This window comes from Panthera tigris, chromosome B1, assembly GCF_018350195.1.
Source record: "Panthera tigris isolate Pti1 chromosome B1, P.tigris_Pti1_mat1.1, whole genome shotgun sequence".
Taxonomy (NCBI): domain Eukaryota; kingdom Metazoa; phylum Chordata; class Mammalia; order Carnivora; family Felidae; genus Panthera; species Panthera tigris.
In genome coordinates this window covers 26,624,671-26,644,831 of record NC_056663.1, presented here as the reverse complement: position 1 = coordinate 26,644,831, position 20,161 = coordinate 26,624,671, and the positions used below count along the sequence as shown (strand labels likewise).

The 20,161-nt window shown below is 42.2% G+C and overlaps 1 long non-coding RNA gene across 4 annotated transcripts in view; it reads right to left on the bottom strand.

The window, feature by feature from the left end:
* LOC122237860 overlaps positions 1-20,161 on the bottom strand; it is a 111,696-nt gene that overhangs the window by 61,297 nt on the left and 30,238 nt on the right. For all 4 annotated transcript variants that reach the window (XR_006216554.1, XR_006216555.1, XR_006216556.1 and 1 more), the window contains exon 3: positions 768-919. This is a non-coding gene — a long non-coding RNA (uncharacterized LOC122237860). The remainder of the gene's footprint in view (positions 1-767; positions 920-20,161) is intronic.

Here is a 20,161-nt window from a genome sequence, read left to right as displayed (position 1 = left end):
TGTAAGAACACGAGCCACATTAAACAAATCACTACTCATACCTTAGAGGATTAGACTGAGAGTCTTAAAATTTTTGTGCCCTTGGCCATATTGGCAGGTGATATCACTCCTTAGATTATCAGCCCCAGGCAGTTAGTTTACTTTGCCACAGAAGAAGCAAGATTGGCCCTAACGGATGGAAGAGCAGTCTCACTTGGGGCACGTTATCAGTGACGCTGTTAGCAAGCACTTCCATTATTAGCTCCTGCCAGAAATTGTAGTCAGGATACCTCCTTAGCTGCAAGATACACTGACAGCGTGAATTTTGCCCATCGTGAGGTTTGGTTTGCGGCTAGTCTGGAGTTGCCCAGAGGGGCTCAATCTGATTGGCTAAGCGGTTATTGCCTAGCCAATCAAAATTCAGTTACGTAGTTTCCCCTTATCCATGGGAGATATATTACAGGACCCCCAGTGGATGCCTGACAGCATACATAGTACCAAACCATATATATATACTGTGTTTTTTTCATATATATATATATATATATATATATATATATACATATATATACATATATACACACACATATATATATACATATATGTGTGTGTGTGTATATATATATATATGTGTGTGTGTATATATATATATATATATATGATAAAATTTAACTTAAAAATCAGGCACCGTAAGAGATTCACAACAATAAGAATAGGACATCTATAACAATATACTATAATAAACGTTACTCTGTCTCTCTCAAAATATTTTATTGTACTGCACTCACCCTTCTCTTGTGATGATGCGAGCTGATTAAATGTCTACTCAACGAAAGGAAGTGATGTAGGCATTGTGTCGTAGCGTTGGGTGACTATTGACCTTCTGACGCTATGTCCCGGGGAGGATCGTCTGCCTCCGGATATTGGTTAACGGCAGTAACTGAAACCACAGAAAGTGAAACCACAACCACAGATAAGGGGGGACTGCTACAGTCTAGACACCAGTTGAAGAAACTTTTCCCAGCCCGGCACTACAGCGGCCTCTGGCAAAATGAAGTGTGAACGTACTGTCCTGTCGTAACTTCTCTTTCCTTCTCCAATGGGCCAAACTATTCTCTTGCTTACTTTCCTTAAAGACCAGAGGTAGTAACCTCAAAGCTATTGTCAACACAGGATAGCATCAAGATTTTTGTCCTTTGGGAACAGCTGCATAAGATCACGTCTCCTCTCCATGTCCCTTCCCACCCAGAGCCCCTGAGCGGCCATAACGCTCAGCCTTGAGGGAAGGTCTTGCCTCTCCCTCCACCATCCTCTTTCACCGCTCCCCCCATCCCGCCCTTCTCTTCTGGAACTCCACAGCTGACTTTCGAGAGTTACTTTCTGCCAAGACTTTTTTTTTTTTTTTAAACATCTGGTGTCTGTGCCACTGCCAAGCTGGGATTGACTTACCGAACACAAGGACATTCGAAATCCACAGAGTCAGATCAATCTTTAATGAAAAACCAACAAACATTCAAAAGCTGCCACTAAGCAGCTAGGGGTTGAAGGCAACTCCAGCTTAATTGGCATCCATAGCACTTTCACCTGCTGCCAAGTTCCAGAGAACTGGCTCCTAGAACTGCTCCGCCAAATTAGGCCAGTTCTCCATCGGGCTCGTGTTGCTATGTTGCTAATTAGGGCGATGCAGAGCATGCCTGTCCAAATGGGGTTTCATCTAGGCATAGATGCTCCCTGAAACTGGAAGGTTTCTAAATGCTCCCTAAAACTCACTGCCATTTTGTAACTTGCATTGATCAGTGGTGAGGAAATCACTAAACAGTCTCTGTTCTCACCAAATGGTGTAATATCAACTCCCTGCTGGTTGGGCGACTCGATGAGTGGAGACGTCTTTGGACTAAGAAGTATAATTTATATTGGTGGGGTAATATAAAAGGATTTATGAAATCTAAATCTTTTCAAAGATAGAAATACAAGGATTCTCTTTGTTAACCTTTCAACTCTCAGGATTTTTCTAATCAGCTGATTTTTGAAAGCAATTTTTCTCACCCCCAGCTATGCATTAGGTTGGGCGTAGGGTGCTGGCACTCAACACAGATCAATCATTCAGAACCTCTGGAGATGGGGCCGACATTGGTCGTTGGCCTCCAAATCCCTTGATTGTAAACAGGAAGCTGGGCTGGAGAACTGCTGCTCCACAGGAATCGAGTTTGTTGTTTGAAACATTTATTTTAAACGAAGAATGGAGACAAAAAGTGTTGTGTGGGACTTCGAAAAGTCTGATGGTTATAATCCCTGCTTACCCTCGTGGCTTTGGGTATATTCTCTCGTGGGGTACTTTTTACCTGCACGAGGAGTATTTTTCTCAGAGATGTCGAGAAAACGTGTAGGGGCGCTGTATTAGTTTTCTCAGGCTGCCACAACAAAGTACCATGGACTGGGTGCCTTAAAGAACCAGAAATCGATTTTCTTAACGTTCCGGAGGCTGGAAGTCCAAGATCAAGATCAACAGCGTTCTGTCTTCTAACGCCTCTCTCCTTAGCTTGTTGATGGCCATCTTCTCTCTGTGTCTTCACATGGTCTTCCTGCTGTACATCGCTGTGTCCCAATGTCCTCTTCTCATAAAGGCACCAGTCATGTTGATTAGGGTCCACCCAACAACATAACCTCATCTTACCTTAACTACTCCTTTAAAAACCCTATTTCCAAATACAGTGAGCTTCTGAGACTAGAAGTTAGGACTTCGACGTATGAATTGGGGGAAGAAGCAACACAATTTAGCCCATAATAGGCACTTTTAAATAATAGTGGATTGTGAGGGGGGAGGTGAAAATTCCTTTTAACAAGTTTATTTTTAGGGGCACCTGGGTAGCTCAGTCAACTGCGTCAGGCTTCGGCTCAGGTGGTGATCTCGCGGTTTGTGAGTTCAAGCCCCCATCAGGCTCTGTGCGGACAGCTCGAAGCCTGGAGCCTGCTTCGAATTCTGTGTCTCCTCTCTCTCTGCCCCTCCCCCATTTACACTCTGTCTCTCTCTCAAAGACAAAATAAAAACATTAAAAAAATTTTTTTTAATTAAAGAAAACAAGTTTATAATTTATAAGTTTATAAGTTTATTTTTAAAAAATCGAGAAAAAACTCAAAAGTTGCCTGGGCATGTGTAGTGTAAAGATCTTGAACCATGGCCCATCATGATGGGAAGATCATGCCAGAGGAAGGAAGTCTCAGGACCCACTGAAATCCCAGTGCTGGGGTATTGCAGGAGATGCCTTGTAAAGATGTAAAAGATCACCTACTCAATCTGAATTCTTCAATTGCCTCCATTGTTCAGAGTGCCCCAGACAGCCTTGGGTGCTGTATCTGCATGATGTAATAGACTTTCCCTTCCCAAGAGGTCTCTCGTTTCTTGGCCCTTCAAGTTGCTCATAAAATTTATGTTAGTATAAAAGGTATACGATGCATAAATCTTTGGTAGTCTTGAATTACAGATAACTTTTAGAAATAGTAAAAACTATTTTTTTAATAATCTGCTCCCTACATTTGTGGTTCCTGGGAAATACCACCTCGGTGGGTTTGACCTTAGACACTGAGTTTAACTTTTGTAAAATTCAATATTTCTAGAGAAGGGAAGACAAGGAAGAATATAGAAGCGAAACAGAGAGGTACGTGGTGTGTGTGTGTGTGTGGTGTGGGGGTGTGGGGGTGGGCTGGGGAGGTGCACAGATAAGGCAACACAGAACCAGAAAAAGCCAAATGTAGGCTATGGCACTCTTGTGGAGGATACCATCTACCGGGGTTGTGGATGTAGAAGACCCTCACTAGGCAGGAGATACTCTGATTCTGAGTTACTGTTTGAATAAATCTCTCTGTCCCTTTACTTCAACAAGGGCAAATGTAATCATCATTTGGGGCAGATTCAGTGCTCCAAATCAGTCATTGTACCAGTCCCTCAAGAAATTGTTTCTGAGAAACTAATATGTGCAGAGTACTGTTCAGAGAGCTGTGGCCAACACACAAAGGTACAACCTATACCCACTAATCTCAATGAGCTTAGAGTCTAGCTGAGCACACAATACAAACACAGGTTCAAAGATAAACAACAGCATGAAACTTAGAGAACAAGGCAAAGGCTATTGTAAGATGATGGTCTATAATTGCCCGCGTAAGGCTCTAAAGGAAAATTTCAATCATTTCAGATTGGAGGCTGCAGTAAGAGATGTGAATTCAGAACCATCCTCATAGGCTGGGCTCAGGGCAAAAGAGCCCAGAGAAATGGACAAGAGAAACTTCGAGAATGAAAGGCAAGGACAAAATGGACTAGCCATCATTGTTTGTTCCTCACTGGTTTGTTTTAGGATGCACTTATTAGATTTGGGTTTCAATAGAAAAGCGCTGAACACATTTATAAAAAAAAAATGCAAGTCAATTTTCAGTCAATTTCTCAGTTTCTATCAGGTCTTTCAGCCCCGTCCCCACTCCAAACAACTAGGCAAATAAACACATGACCTGATGGGCCAGCTCACACTATGACCACTGTCAGTGGGAAACTAGATCTTGGCTACGGGCACGGTCATTTAAAAGGGGTCGGTTTGGTCCTCAATATAAACTGGTCATTACAGAACATGTGAGACCTGACCCTTCTTCAGGAACTTGCCCAGTGTGGCTAAAATTGGCCTCCCGATTTAGACATTGCTAAGGAGAGAAAACATACCGCGGGCTGAGAGACTTTCAAAAGTCTTTTCTTTCTCTAAAAGGAAACGAGGCCAAAATCAGCAACCAGAGTAGACTCAAGTTTATGAAAGCTATCTAGCTTCCACCTCAGGAATGTGAAGGAAACTCGGGTCTTTCTTAAGCAATGTCTTTTATCCAATTTGCTTTTAAAAAAACTTTTTTTTCAAAGCTGCTGCTGCGTTCAAATTACCATTCCTTTTCTGCTATTTTGTTTTTAAATTCTGTTGCTTTAAAATAAAAGCCAAGTATGTGGAATACCATAGGAGATGATTGTTTTCAACCAGGAAGATTTTTCTCACTTCTCTGTCCCAGGCTTCAACACAGGAGCACGGTACTGACCTGCTCTTTGGACCTTGGAATGTGTGAGCAATGGGGGGCATGATCTGCCTGCCCTTTGCCACTCAGAGAGCAGGGCACCCCTCCATTCAGTGGCTGGGCCAGCAAGCCATTGTGCAACCTATTCTCCCCCACCCGGATCCCATGCTATTGCTACACTGTCTTTTACTTTGATGCGTAGGGAAGGTACCTCCTTCTAAATGGTAAATCCACTCTTGTAAGTAAACTGAAACATTTGCATTGGTTCTTGATTAGTGACCAACTAGGTTTCCTTGTTCTTAGCTCTGCTGGGTAGGCAGCAGAGGCGAATTATAGATGAATTGAATTTGAGTAAGAATCCTCCCTCCCCAAATCTATACTTTGCCCTCCTCCTCTTCTTCCCTACCTCTTAGAAACACACATCCAGTTAGGGGCTAAGACCCTATTCTCTCCTTTCTAGAACCTCCACCTTCACCTAACTCTTATACCTCTCTGGCATTAAAGCCATCTTGAAAAAACCTGTGTCACACCACGTTCTTGATGGCAAACTCCTTTTGGCTTGCCAATCAGGAAGACCTAATGTGAGTGAATACAGATAACTCTGTGAACCAGCTAGACAACTCCAATATGTGGATTTGGTGGCATTTTTGCATATGCCCAGGGATCTTGGCACAGGCTGGTGTAATGGGGTTATTGTTATTCTACTCCAGCTCTTTGTTACCCTGTGGGAATACTGACCCAGTGTTATTGTAGGAGTTTTCAAGGGAAGCTCGAAGTCAGAGGAGTTGTATGTAAGATGTTCTAATTTTCCAAGGTTGGCTGAATTTTTTAAAGCATTGTGAAAGCCAAACAAAATATGTCTGAGGGTCATGTTCAACCTCTGGCTGCCAGTGTGAAATCTCTGCCATACTCATGGCTACCATCTTGAAAGGGATCAATACCTCCTGTTTGCATGAGAATTGGCAGTTAATGGAAACATGGGGAACGTTCACTCCAAGGTCTACCTGGTTGCCTTCATACTTTAAAAATTCAAGACAGAGGTATGAGTGCTAGTGGTTAGCTAACTTAACTGTAGCTTGGTTTTGACTTTGCACTCAAAGTCCCTGTATGGCAGACAGCATGCTAACCACACACTGGGCACCAAATGGTGAATGTCATCTCTGCCTGGGTAGGGAGGAGGGGCTCAACGGGGCACGAGCCTCCAATTCCTTTCTTCTACCTCGGCTGCCAAAGCATGGGTGAGCTTAATAAAGGAGGTACCAGGCTAGACTAAAGCAGCCTAGACTTTTCTGATTGGGTGGATTTGGGGGAAAGTTCTGGGTGAGCCACATGGATTAACTCTCTTTCAGTCCAAACATTGGCGGGGATAATATACTGCAGGGAAATTATAGCAAATTGCTGTAGGCTCTCCTTGCCTTTCTAGACACTCTCATCTCTGGCCCTTCTCAGGTTTCTATATGCGCCCTATGCACACACGTGTGCTCTCTGGCTGTCCAGTGCTACCTCTTGTCTCCCCCTTTATTCACACACCAACACACCAGGCCTTGTCTCAAAATGTCCACTGCTTCCTGCCCAACCCACTTTGCTCTAGTGATCCAGTTACAACAGAGGGAAGCTAGAAGCCATTTCAACCTGTAGAGCAGCACTGTCTCATACAAATGTCACATGAGCCACAAATATGAGCCTCAGATGTAATTTGACTGTTTTCTACTAGCCACATTTTAATAGGTAAAAAGAAACAGGCAAAAATAATTTTAATATATTTTATTTAATCCAGTATACCCCAAATATGATTTCAACATTTCATCAATACTTTTACAGTTGTTAATGAGAGATTTGATATTCTTTTTTTTTTTTTTTTTTTAGACACAGGCTTTGAAATCTAGTGTGTATTTCGTACTTACAGCACAATCTTAATGTGAACTGGCCACACTTCAAGTGTTTACCATCCATATGAGGATAGTGACTACAGTTTAGATAGCGCAGCTCTATATTTTGAAGGAAGAAATTTCCCTAATACGGTGATCAAATTTCCACCTCCAAGTCTTTGTCAATGGGACAAACAATGCAATTGCTTAAAATATCCTATACTGATGTGTCTGAATAAAAATTCAACACGTTTTGGGGTACCTGGGTGATTCAGTTGGTTAAGCGTCCAACTCTTGATTTTTGGCTGCAGTCATGATCTCATGATTTGTGAGTTCAAGCCCCGAGGTGGACTCTGTGCTACAGCTTGCTTGGGATTTTCTCTCTCCCCCTCTCTCTCTGCCCCTCCCCTGCTCTCATGCACACGCACATGCACTCTCTCTCTCTTTCAAAATAAGTAAATGAACATTAAAAAAAAATTAAAAATGCTTTTAACAAACTAAAATGAGTAACTGACTCTTACAAAATAAAAGGCAATTAGGCTAAATGCAAAATTCTGTATTCAGACCCATAAAAGTAAAACATAAATATAAAATGAGGGAGATCAGCTTGGCAATTCATGTAAAACAAAAACAAAAACAAAAACGCTTGTTTTTAAGTTAATCACAGTCTCCTAAGAGCCATACCATGACAGGATTTTTTTTTTCATTGACACAATCAACATAGTAGCCTGGAACGCAGAAAATAATTGGTCAGATCTAAAGCTGGATTAAAAAGTGCATCAGCCATGCCAGTGTCCAGGGCTCCAAACTACATGCTCAATATCATAGAACATGTAAAAAGATGGAGAAAATGTCAGTTACCAGAATAATTCGTTGAACTTGATGCTTTCCAATCAGCTCATTGGCAGGAGCGCTAAGCTTTCTGAAAACATGTTTGAGTTATAAGTGAGGCTCGCTAACTAATGTTTAACGAGGTGGGTGCTATTAGCTACAGGACTTGTGTCCACTGGGTAGGGTGCTCATGATTGCACAAGAACTGAGCCCATGAGGGCAACAAAAAGGACCAAAGCTGCTGCTGCCCAACCTTCCCAGCCTTACTCCAAGTAACAGGCAAATATTCAAGGCACGTCCATTTGAAGGAGCATAAAACTATTAACCTGTCTAGAGTAGGTATAGTGTCCTTTTTAGGCCACATCTAGAGAAGTATGCTAAATTATAAAGACAACATTTTAGGATGAACTTTGACAAATTAGAGCTTCTGATGAGTGGTGAGGAAAGATAATATGGATGATAAGCAGTTGGTCAATTATCTCATGAGAATTTGAAGAACTAAAGATGTCTGACCTGTTCAAAGGATTCTCATAAGAAAGATGGAGTAGATTCATCCTATTTTCTAATTCCCTGGATACCAAGTGGGAGTCCAACAATTCACTTGATTTCTGACACTAACTACCACGAGTTAGCATCCAATCCCCCAAGACTGCCCTCAATTCAGATGCCAGTACAGGGTCCCTAGGTTACCCACATTTCTCCCTGCTTTGGCTAAAAATTCAAAAGCTCCCACAACGACTCCCCTCAGCTTTGATAATTAGCTAGAATAATTCATAGAACTTAGGAAAATGCTATACTTACTATTACCACCTCATTATAAAGGATAGAAATGAATAGCCAGATGAAAAGGTCCATAGGGCAAGCCTCTGAGAAGCCTCTGTCTCCCTGGATTTGGGGTGTGCCACCCTCCTAGCACATGGATGTGTTTGTCAACTTGGAATCTCAACAAACCCTGTCATTTATGAGTGTTTATAGAGGTTTCATTACATGGGCATGATTAATCATTGGCCATTGGTTATTGAACTCAATCTGCACCTCTCCCTCCCCTCCCCAGGGGTCAGGGTGGTGGAGCTAAATGCTCTAACCCGCTAATGATGGCTTGGCCTTTGGACCCCCATCCTGCAGCTAGCTAGAGTTCCCACCTAAGTCACCTTATTAACACAAACTCAGGTGTGATATAAAGAGGCTCATTATGAATAACAAAAACACTCCTATCACTCAGGAAATTCCAAGGGTTTTAGGAGCTCTGTGACAGGAGCCATGGATAAAAGTGAAATATATTTCTTACTATGCCACGCTGTGATGGTTAATTTTATACGTCAACTTGGCTGGGCCCAGATAGCTGGTTAAACATTATTGCTGGGGGTGTATGTGTGAGGGTATTTCAGGAGGAGATTAGCATTTGAATCAGTAGACTGAGTAAAAAAGAACCTCCGTCACCAATGTGCTCTGGCATTGGCCAATCCATTGAGGACCTCAATAGAACAAGAAGACAGAGGGAGGGCAAATTCTCACTCCCTCTTCTTGAGCTGAATGTTGCCTCCCTCCCTTGGGCATCAGAGCTCCTAGTTCTCGGGCCTTTGGACTCAGACTGTATCATAGCACTGGCTTTCCCCATTCTCCAGTTTGCAGACAGCAGCAGATTGTGGGATTTCTTGGCCTCCATAACTGCATGAGCAAATTCCTATAATAAATCTCTTAAACATGCATTGTTTCTGTTTCTAGAGAACACTGCCTAATATGCATACATAGCATCCCCAGCACAGATAACTTAATGGAAGTTGGAAGACAAGTTTTAATTAAATATCAGAAAGGACCTCCTTAAAATTAGAATTCTGTTAGTCAAAAGCTGGGTACTTTTGTCCCTTGGGTACTGAGACACTGAGCTCCCTCATCTTCAGACATACGTGGAGGTAGGCTAAATTTGTCAGGGTTGTAGAGATTTTTCTGTGTTTGATAGTTGAACCCAAACACCTTTAAGATATCCTTACCATCCCTGATAGTCTGAACTATTTTTTGAAAAATCAGAGGGTTCGGATTTACATTTTGAAGGAACAGTTCTTTTAAAATGTCAGAGTAGGTGTAAACCACATGGGGAAATTTCAGGTTTTTCAGGTACCTTGCCAAATGTCAAAATGATGCTGGTGTTTGTCCTCAACCTCAAGCAGGAAATTCATAGAGTCAGCATTTGAGCTCCACACCATTTTGCTATTGCTTCACTAGGCACAATCCCCACCCCCAACTTGGTAAACTCATGCACAGATTTCTCTCAAACAAGCAAAGAGTTAGGTCTGGGGGAAGGGTGAGGGACGGCCCAAGAAAATCTGACTAATAGGAAGAAGTGTTAAGAATCTTCCAGGAAATGCAAACCAATTGGCCAATGTTTTCTTTTGCCTTTGAAAAATCTCAAACTAATTTGGTCAGAAGGCATAATAGATGCTGTTTGTTTAGTCAACGACTCCTCTCCAAGAATGCACATAATTATGACCGGACAAACCAAAATTCAGGTTATCTTTGTTAAAAGCGAGGAGATTGTCTGATTGGCTACAGTTTAAGTGTTTGCCTTATTTGGGAAGACCCAGTTGGTTGTTTGTGATTGGTTACCCTTAGGTTTCAATTTCTTAACCCTGAGGCTTTTATAGGTTTAAGTTTTGGTTTGCTTAGTAAGCTGCTAAGGTATGAGAACAACCTCAGTCGCATGGTCCCCTTGTTTAATCAATTTAATACTTTCTACTTTTATAACCAAATACCTTTGATTATTGGACCCGCAAGCTGCTCCAGGGCATCACTTTCCTTTAATCGGCTCTGTCTTCAGAATACAGTAGTGAAATTGCTTTCCAGGGGGCCAGCTAGCAACAGCATTGCTACTCTGTGCTTCTAGCACCCGAAAGTACACATTAATATGTCAGCTTAGAAGCATGGCTTCTTGATGAAACAGAAGACCTCCATATTTCCAAACCCCATGGTCACTTCTGTGACTTCATCTCGCTCAACTTCTCAATAGCATTTGACCTACCTCGTCACTCACTCCCTGTTGCCTGAGTTACTTTGTTTTCTAGGCTTCCTTAACAAAGGAGTGTGGCCCTCTTGCAGTAAATGTATTGTTGTCCCAACTCTTCACTGTTAATCTCCATGAAAGAATTACAGCTTTCCGCCCTAGTCACAATGAGCTTGAGCCTGGAAAGTAAGTGAACGAGAGAGGTGCCACATCCTGCCCCCTTGTTTAATGTGTGGGGTTCAGGAATTCCTAAATCACCTCCTCAATCTACAGCTGATATCTGAAATTAATTTTGGGGATTCCTTCCTTTGGGATTTCTATTAGGTTACAATTCTCTTGGGTGATGAAACCCTTAGAGACAACTGTAAGGATGAGGAAGTTAACATTTATTGAACACCTAATATGTGACAAGCCCTGTATTAGAAGTTGTATTGCTCTGTCATCACAATCCTAACATCATTCCCATTTTATAGATAGAAAAATGAAAGCTCCTGGAAGTTAGGTAAACTTATCTCTTAATCAATGGTCAAACATAAAAATTGGTTGCCGTGATTTGAACTGAGTCTGTATGTGCCCTAAGCCATAGTTCTTACCACTCTATTATGTTAGCTCCCTGTTTTGTCATAGACATTGAGTGAGAATGAAGAGGGGAGAGGGGCAAGAAAATAGCAGATGCCTTCATGGATGAACCCAGTGGACCCAGGATGTGGAAGGAAGCTGGTCACATTGCCTTAGAATCCTAGATGATTAGAACTGGAAAGGACTTGGGGCACCTGCGTGGCTCAGTCGGTTAAGCATCCGACTTCAGCTCAGGTCATGATCTTATAGTCCATGAGTTCAAGTCCCGCATCGGGCTCTGTGCTGACAGCTCAGAGCCTGGAGCCTGCTTCAGATTCTGTGTCTCCCTCTCTCTCTCTCTGCCCCTCCCCTGCTCATGCTCTGTCTCTCTCTGTCTCAAAAATAAATAAAAACATTAACAAAAAATTAAGAAAAAAAGAACTAGAAAGGACTTAAGATAGCATGTGAGCCAATCGGTCAATTTCACACGTAATGCAATAGAGGCTTAGAAAAAAAGATGTACCCTTTTCCAATGTGGAAGGATAATTATTTACATATTTCACTAGTAAGCTTTGGCTAGATTATACTATGATTACAAACAACTCTAGCCCCCAGATCTTAGTGGCTTACAATAAAGATTTATTTTGACCTCATGTTGCACATCAGCTGTGGGTTGGCTCTAGCCCACAGCTCTGCATCAGCTACAAGTTGTCTGAGGGTCTTTTTAATAAGAATCAAGGCTGAAGGAGCAGGCTCTCTTTGGAACATACTATTCTCATGGCACCGGGAAAAAGTAAGGGGAGCTAATGGAAACATAGGGTTATCATACCATGTCTGCTCATCTTCTATTGACCAAATCAGGTCTCAGGCTAAGCCTGACATCAGTGGGACAGAATATATATATATATATATATATATATATATATATATATATATTTCACAAGGGAGAATGGCAAACCACAGCAATGTGTGCGGATGTCTAACACTTTTGTAGAGAGAATGAATAACCGGAAACAGTAACACAATCTACCACACATATTAATCTGAGTTTCATTCATACTGGATTTTGCCTTTCCTAGTGAAGATGGGAGCCCAGCTGTTGCATTTGCTTGTCTCAGAAGGGTTCGCGTTGCCAAGGTAAAGCGTAGCTTGCTGGTTTTGATTTTAGAAAGCCTAAGCTACTTGAGATGTCTCAGGGTAGGGGAAGTTGAGGAGGCGAGGGCCTTCGAGAGAAAAGAGAGAAGCTGTAAGAACAAGGGAGAGATTTTATTCTTGAAGCTTGAAAAGGGAAGAGCATTTGGTGGCAGGGGGTCAGAAGAGGTGAATACCTGGTCTCAAAAGTTGTAAGAATCTTCTCTCTGTCTCTCCCTCTCTGTCTGCCGCTCCCCCACTCGAACTGTCTCTGTCTCTCTCAAATAAATAAACTTGAAAAATTATTTTTAAAAAATCTGTGAGAATCACTTGAACTCTGCTACATCATGCGGGCTGGGGATAAGAAGACCTCACAGGAACGCGTTTCTGAGGTGTTCTTGGGGACGCCGAGGATACGAGCCTCAGTGAGAAGCCCGGCTTGGTTCAGGCTCTGTTCTCCATGTGCTCAAAGAACAAAAGGCTTCTCCAAAGGTTCTGGATGGTTCCAAAGGTTCTCCAAAGGTTCTCCAAAGGCTCCCCAGGACGTAAGGTAGAGGGGAAGCATCAGGCCATCAAAGTGACTATCAACCTAGTGGGATGGGGAGCAGAATACATTTGATTTAAAGAAATACAATAAGTAAGACATTTCTTCCATCTCATAGTGTGGATAGAAGTCATTCATCAAGATCTCACAGCTTGTAAGGGGCCAAACAATACTTGGTACTTTCATTTAAACAAACGGCCATCACTCTCTGTGCCAGGCAGAGAGTACTGGTTTGTTGGGCCTGCCATAACAAAGTACCACAAACTGTGTGGTTTAAACAACAGAAATTTATGGTCCCTTAGTTTTGAAGTCCGCAAGTCCAAGATCAAAGCAGGGCCATGCTCCCTCTGAAGGCACTGGGGAAGGATCTATTCCAGGCCTCTCTCCTAGTTACTGGTAATTCCTTGGCTTGTGACAGCATAACTCCAATCTTCACGTGGATACTCTCTGTTTGTGGATCTGTGTCCAAATTTCCCCTTTTTATAAGGACGCCAATCATACTGGATTAGGGGCGCACTCTAGCCCTTAATGACCTCATTGTAACCAATCACATCTGCAAGGACCCAATTTCCAAATAAGGCCACATTCACAGGGGTCAGGACTTCAACATATAAATTTGAGAGAAACACAATTAAAACTGTAATAATTTCTGAGAGGCACTGGGGTATAATGCCACTGACCCAGTCACAGACCCCGATCTCATGGGGTCAACCGTTCAGGAGAGGGCAGATGCTGAGCCTGTCAGTGTGAGTAGGAGGCAGATTCCAGTTCTTTCCATTTCAACTTCCTGCCGTTCAGTCATTTGTGGGCTAGTTTCTAATTAAATAAACATCAGCAACACTCTTAAGAGCCTTTACTGACACCTGGCAGCCTCTGGTGCTATACACACCCACATCATCCTCTCCCCTGAGGAAAAACTCAACAGCTTTCCTCCTGTGATGTGGCTTTGGCCAAGGAACACATCCCATAGGAACCCTCTCAGAACAATGAAGTTAACGTATTCCTTGTTTCCTCAAGCTAATTGAGCGGCTGGTGTCGTATTTCTAAAAGCAGAAGAAAGCCAGCAAACTCAGGTGCCCTAATTCCCCCAGAAGCCACCCTGGAAGTGGTCAAGGTGGCCAGAGAACTGGGGATTATGTCTTCACAACTTTTGGGAAGTCTGTCTTGATGTGAGGTATCACTTCTCGCACTCAAGCTCATCCCGTGCCAAGCATATACACACACGAGGCTCCCCTGAATTACCCCCTCCAACTCTGTTTCATTGCCTTTCTCACCCATGTAAAGAGAGAAGCAACTTCTTTGTGCAGATTGAGCCACGTGTGGGACTTAAGAGTAAGTTTTTGAGAGCCTGAAATTGAGAACGTGCAGTTTGGACTACCTGGCGAAGGATGATCCCAATACATTTCATGAATGTTCTCCCACTTTGCATCTTTCCTGCACCAAATGATAATTTTTCTCATGCAATGAAAAGCTCCTGAGATCAGCTGATTTATGTAGAATCTGGAATTAGACGGCTGTCAAATGCCTTCAAACATGTTAAAGACCATGACCTTGTCTTCCATGTCAGCACTTTCTTTAAAAAAAAAAAAAAAAAAAAAAAATTAAGGTGAAATGAGATGGGATGGTCATCCCATAGCTACAGCTCTGGCTGGACATCTCAAACACCCCCACCCTGTCTGTTGCCTCCTTTTCTCCATGGTAGATCTCTCTTCAGGGTTTTAGAGTCAGGAAAACTGTCTGGTTCACCAGAAAGTGCCCTTGGCCAAAGGCCTTCTGCATCGTGAATCCGGTAAGGTTGCCCTGCCGCTCTGGCCCAAATACTGGCACTGTCCCTGGGCTATGAGGCCTGGCCTCGGACAAAGGATGGGTCATCAGCATGGCTATTCCTTCCCCTCTACCTCCTTCCCATCAGGGATAGCAACAACTGTTCTCTATAGCCATGTGTCCTGCCTTTTCCATAGCCTGGCGATCTAATTAAATAATCACGGGATCTACCTTTCAAGGTTCTGACTCAATTTGGGAATGCTCAAGTTCAAAGAAAGGCGTATCAGAGAGGCATCACAGCATGGACTGAGATCTTAGGCGTGGAACTAGACGACCTAGGTCTGAATTCTTTCTCGGCCACTTGCTACCTACATTAAGTCAAGTGATCTTGACCTGTCCTCTTGATCTGTCCTCTTACTCCTATGAATATTTTATAATACTAATAATATTAATATTAATTAATAATCAGAAATATTACTAATAATACCACATATGACTTCAACTTGGCCTAAGTGGGTTTGGGACTGTGGGTTTCTTTCTTTTTTTTTTTTAAGTTGGAGTTTTTGTGACTATTTTTCCATGTTTGGGTGAGTTTCAGAGGAAAGGGAAAGAGAAAAATGTGTTTATTCCTCCATCCAATAACTGGCAGATTTTCTGATGACAATCTTCAAATTATCCCAAAGTTCTAGTAGAGAAGCTATATTTCAACTTCTCCAGTCAGTAACATTCTGTCCCTTGAACTTACCCCTCTTCTCCATAAAGGAGCCAACATTTTAAGCCACTGAGAGCATTTGGACCTGAGCATGACACTCTACCTGGAGGCTGCAGGGCCGATGGGCCCTGTGTGGGGAGAGAAGGGGTTGATATGACCGCATGGTTCAGAGAAATGGACTGAAGGAATAAACATTAAAATGACAATAATAATGACAGTGGCCATTAATTGAGCACCTAGTACGCACCAGACTCCATACTAGGGACTTCAAATGTATTGCCTCATTTAACTCTCCCCATTTTACAGGTGACAATATTGAGGCCCAGAGAAGTTAATAAACTTATCTAACCAAGCAATGAAATGGCAGAGTTGGGATTAGAACCCATAAGGCCTCTACCTTTTGCTCATAGATTTTCTATTTCCCAGCTCCCCTGTGAGCAGGAGTGAAAGAATCTGTCTCATTTGACCCTCAGGGATCAAGACTGCAGCTTGGCTCCCTGCCTTGGAAAAGTAAGCCTCTCTCTCTGTCCCTCTTCATGAAAGCTGGTCAATTATGTGTATTCTCAAGCAGGTTTCTAGAAGAGAAATAAGCATTTGCCATATTTTGACTGCCCAGCATCCGAACACCTACCTTGAGTTCTACATTCGTGTGAGCCTACATGGAAAGCAGCCAGGATATGGGCTTACAATGAAACTGCAGCCATGGTTCACCTTTGCCTAAGATTTTGAGTCTAGAGCAGTGACTCCTAGGATAATTTATAACCCATCCTGGGGGCACCACTGGCAGCATTCATGGTCCAGTGGCACTCATACAACCGTAGTTGTGACAGCAGCTCCCTACCCCGCCTGTACCCGATGTGTGGTGGTCTAGCCTGGGCGACCATCCACTTCCCTTGGTGCTTGCCAGATCCTCCCTATTAATTCTGTTAGCCACCCCATATTCTACCTATAAGTTCCTCTTCTGCTTCTAATAGCTAGAGTTTGTTGCTCACAAGTACGGAAGAGGCATGAACAATTGCAGACACCCAATGAATAGGGCCGGCTTCATCCAGCTTAGGAGGAGATAAACCTTGCTCTGAGATTCCTCAGCTGTGATGCATCTCCCCTGGCCTCATCAAAAAACAAAAAAGGGGGCGGCCTGGGTGGCTCAGTCAGTTAAGCATCTGACTTCGGCTCAGGTCATGATCTCGTGGTCGGTGATTTCGAGCCCCGCGTCAGGCTCTGTGCTGATGGCTCAGAGCCTGGAGCCTGTTTTGGATTTGGTGTCTCCCTCTTTCTCTCTCCTCCCCCGCTCGTGCTCTGTCTCTCTTCCCAAAAATAAATAAATTTTTAAAAAAAAATTTTTTAATTGTCATCCTTTACACATTCTAAATTGCTTACCCTTTCACTGTGCTGAGCTGTTCTTTAGAAGAACTGCAATGAAGTAAGAATAGATTTTGAGCAAGAAGTCGAGGACATATAGGTGGGCCAAAGCCAGACCATCTCGCTCATTGTAGACTAAGAATCCTCTCTATTAGCATTTTGATTTTAATTTGTTGATATAATGTTTCTTTAGGTTATTTGCCACAGCTGCATCTTGGAACACGTTTAAGCAAAGTCCAGTTAGCCATGGCCACATGAGGAAGTTTGGAAGGAGCCACAACCTTCCTGGACCTGACCCCTGGGGAAGGAGTTGGGGAAATGGCCTGATGTGGTAGAGAAAACCTGATAAACCAGGACGAGGCCCAATACAGGCAAACAGCGTGTTTAGTGTTGGGACTGGCTATGACTGACACGAGGTATGGTTATCCCTTCCTCAGTCATGGGGGATTCCTGATTCCCAGCAGGCAGCTATTAGATAAGCAATGCAGCAGGAAGCATAGAACCAACCCTTGAGTGGAGAAGAGGGTGAAGTTCAGGACTCATGTGAAGAACAATACAGGGTCTAGCTTCTAAAGAGACTACAGAACCCCAGGTTTTACAAAAGAGTGATACAGAGAAAGAGAAAACAGGGCAAATACCAGTCGTCAGACCTGGGCACAAAGGAAAGCAGAGTCACCAGCAAAAATGGATTTGCAGCCCATGGCTAAGGTCATTACCAGGAGAAGGAAAGCTGTAGGGCCAGGCCCACAAATGGAAGCCTCATGTTCAAACAGAAAAAAGGACATTGCAAAGACTAAACAATCAACTTGTAATACATCTTGCCTCATTCAGTCTTTTCCTACAAAATTTTATCATGTTAGACATCTGGAAAAATCCTACAGGATGAGTTGGTCTTCATCCCATCTAAAGACCAGTAAGAAAAGCAGAAGCACTCCAAAAGCGCCATTTTCTTCAATTTGTTTTAGGAAAAGTTTCCAAAATTTCCTTTTGTATCTGACTCCACTCTTTATTTTCTACTTTTGTTTTATGTCTGACTCAGAACCCTCAACTTTGATTAAAATTTGTTCAAGTATACTTATGTTATGTGTATACTTATCAGTAGCCTCAAAGATATTCCTTATTTGCTTCAAGTTCAAAATGATGTCACTTTATTCAACAGTGTAGAGTTTACATATTGTATTTTAGGTTTTGGGGATTCGAAAATAAATAAAATACAGCCCCACCTTTGGGAAACTTACAGTATTGTATACAGCTGCCTTTTTTTAAGACAAATCAATCCCAATTCCTACAAACTTGTTCGAAAATTTTAAAAGGAGAGGAAATTGGCATAGGATAATGGAAAGATAAGAGGAAATGGTAAAAGAGATAAGAAAACATGCAGGGATGAGCCCCATCACTCCTATTTCTGGGATTGGCTACCTCCCAGCACGAAAGACAAGGGCTACCATGGTGGGACACCTACTGGTCCACAGCACTCATTTCACACACATAAGGAAAGCCAGTGTGATTTACTCCTTGACTGAGTGACACAGTTTGTGTGTAATAAACTATTGCCCATATGACTTTTGCCTCACTTAATGACAATAAGAGCACCAAAAATACACATACACACATGGAAAACTTCTCACTACACACACACATAGATATGGAAAGATTTATAAATATAAAATCAAAGGCAAAAAATTATGTATTCCTCTTCTATGTATCAAAAAGTATTCAGAAACAAAAGTTCAAGGCAAATGATCACCAGCAACATAATAAGAGCTCTTATACATAGAAGGGCTCTGATAATTTGGGAATAAAAAAAAAAACTAACACAATAGCTAAATTGACACAAAAGATTACTAGAAATTCACAAAAGAAAAAACACAAATAGTAAACACGTATGGGAAAAAAGTTCAACCTCTTTAGTAAATAAATTAATTAACATCATAACAAAATTATTCAAATGAGATGCCAACTTGCCTTTTTTAGGCTAATATTTATACAAATCTCAACATAAGCCAGAGTGTGGTGATGTGGACATTCTCAGATACTACTGTAAAAGAGCACATTGGTATAGCCTGATTGGAGTTCCACCTTCTCAGGCAAGTCACAACCACTCTGGATCCCAATTTCCTTGTCTGTGTAATGAAGGAGAAGATCTCAAAGAACTATTTACATTGAAATGGTTGGGATTTATTACACCAGTTCTTAAGCTCCAAGTCAACAGAACATTCCAGGGTGTTCTGTGACTGAAATCTAGCAACAGCTGTCTTCAGTCAAGCTAATGGAGAGAATGTCCAAAATGATACATTTTCCTCCAACATTTCTTTTATGAGACCCTGGGCCCTTGCCAGAGTAAAAGTAGAACAAAACCAAACAACAAGACGCAAGCAAACATGAACATGAACCCCTTGAAACAGTCCATCTTACTTAGTTGGACAGTTTTATGGGTGTTGTTTTTGTTGATGATGTTGCTTATGGACATATGTGTTTATAATTTGGTGTTACAAAGATCATATGGCTATACTTTCTGCTGATAAGCTGTTCCTACTTGATATGATGGGATTAAACATCAATATTTTATGCCATTCCACAGGAGTGTCATGATTTCTTCATGTCTTTTCACTTCAAGCACTCATTCCTGCCTTCAGTAGGTATTTATTACATGCGACTCATTGTTCTGAGTTGGGGATACAATCATGAGCAAAACAAAGTCCCCATTCTCACAGAGCTTACATTCTTATGGGAGAAAACAGACCATAAACAATAGAAGATAAATATCTAACATGATAGATGGTGATAAATAAAACAGAAGAGAAATTCAGCAGGGTGAGTAGAATGTGGAAATGAGATTGCTGTCATCTACAGGATGGTCAAGGAGGGTCTCACTAATAAGGGGATATTTGAGCAGAGTCCCAGAAGACAAAAGATAAGACATGCACTTATTTAAGGGAAGAATATTCTAATTAGAGAAAAGAGCAAGGGCAAAGGCCCCTAAGGTGGGAGCGTGCTTAGCATGTTCAAAGAACAGCAAGGAGGCCTGTTTGAGCAGAAGAGAGAGAGTAAGGGTGATGCTACTGTGTGATGAGGGCTGACAGGTAGTAGGGAGTGGCTTTATAGGTAGGGTGACCATACATCTTACCTGCCTAAGATAGTCTTGTTTATGTCCATTTTGGGGGATGATTCATAGTAACTCTCCTTTTTACTCTCAAACTGTCCCTGTTTGTAGGACAAGTTGTACAGTCACTCTACTTATGGGCCGTTGTAGGGGTTTTGGCTTTTGTTCTAAGCAAAGGGAGAAACCATTGGAGGGTTTAAAGCGAAGAAGCAGCATGTTCTGACTTTTATTTAAAAGGAACAGGGCTTTGGTAGAAAGAGAGAGATCAGCT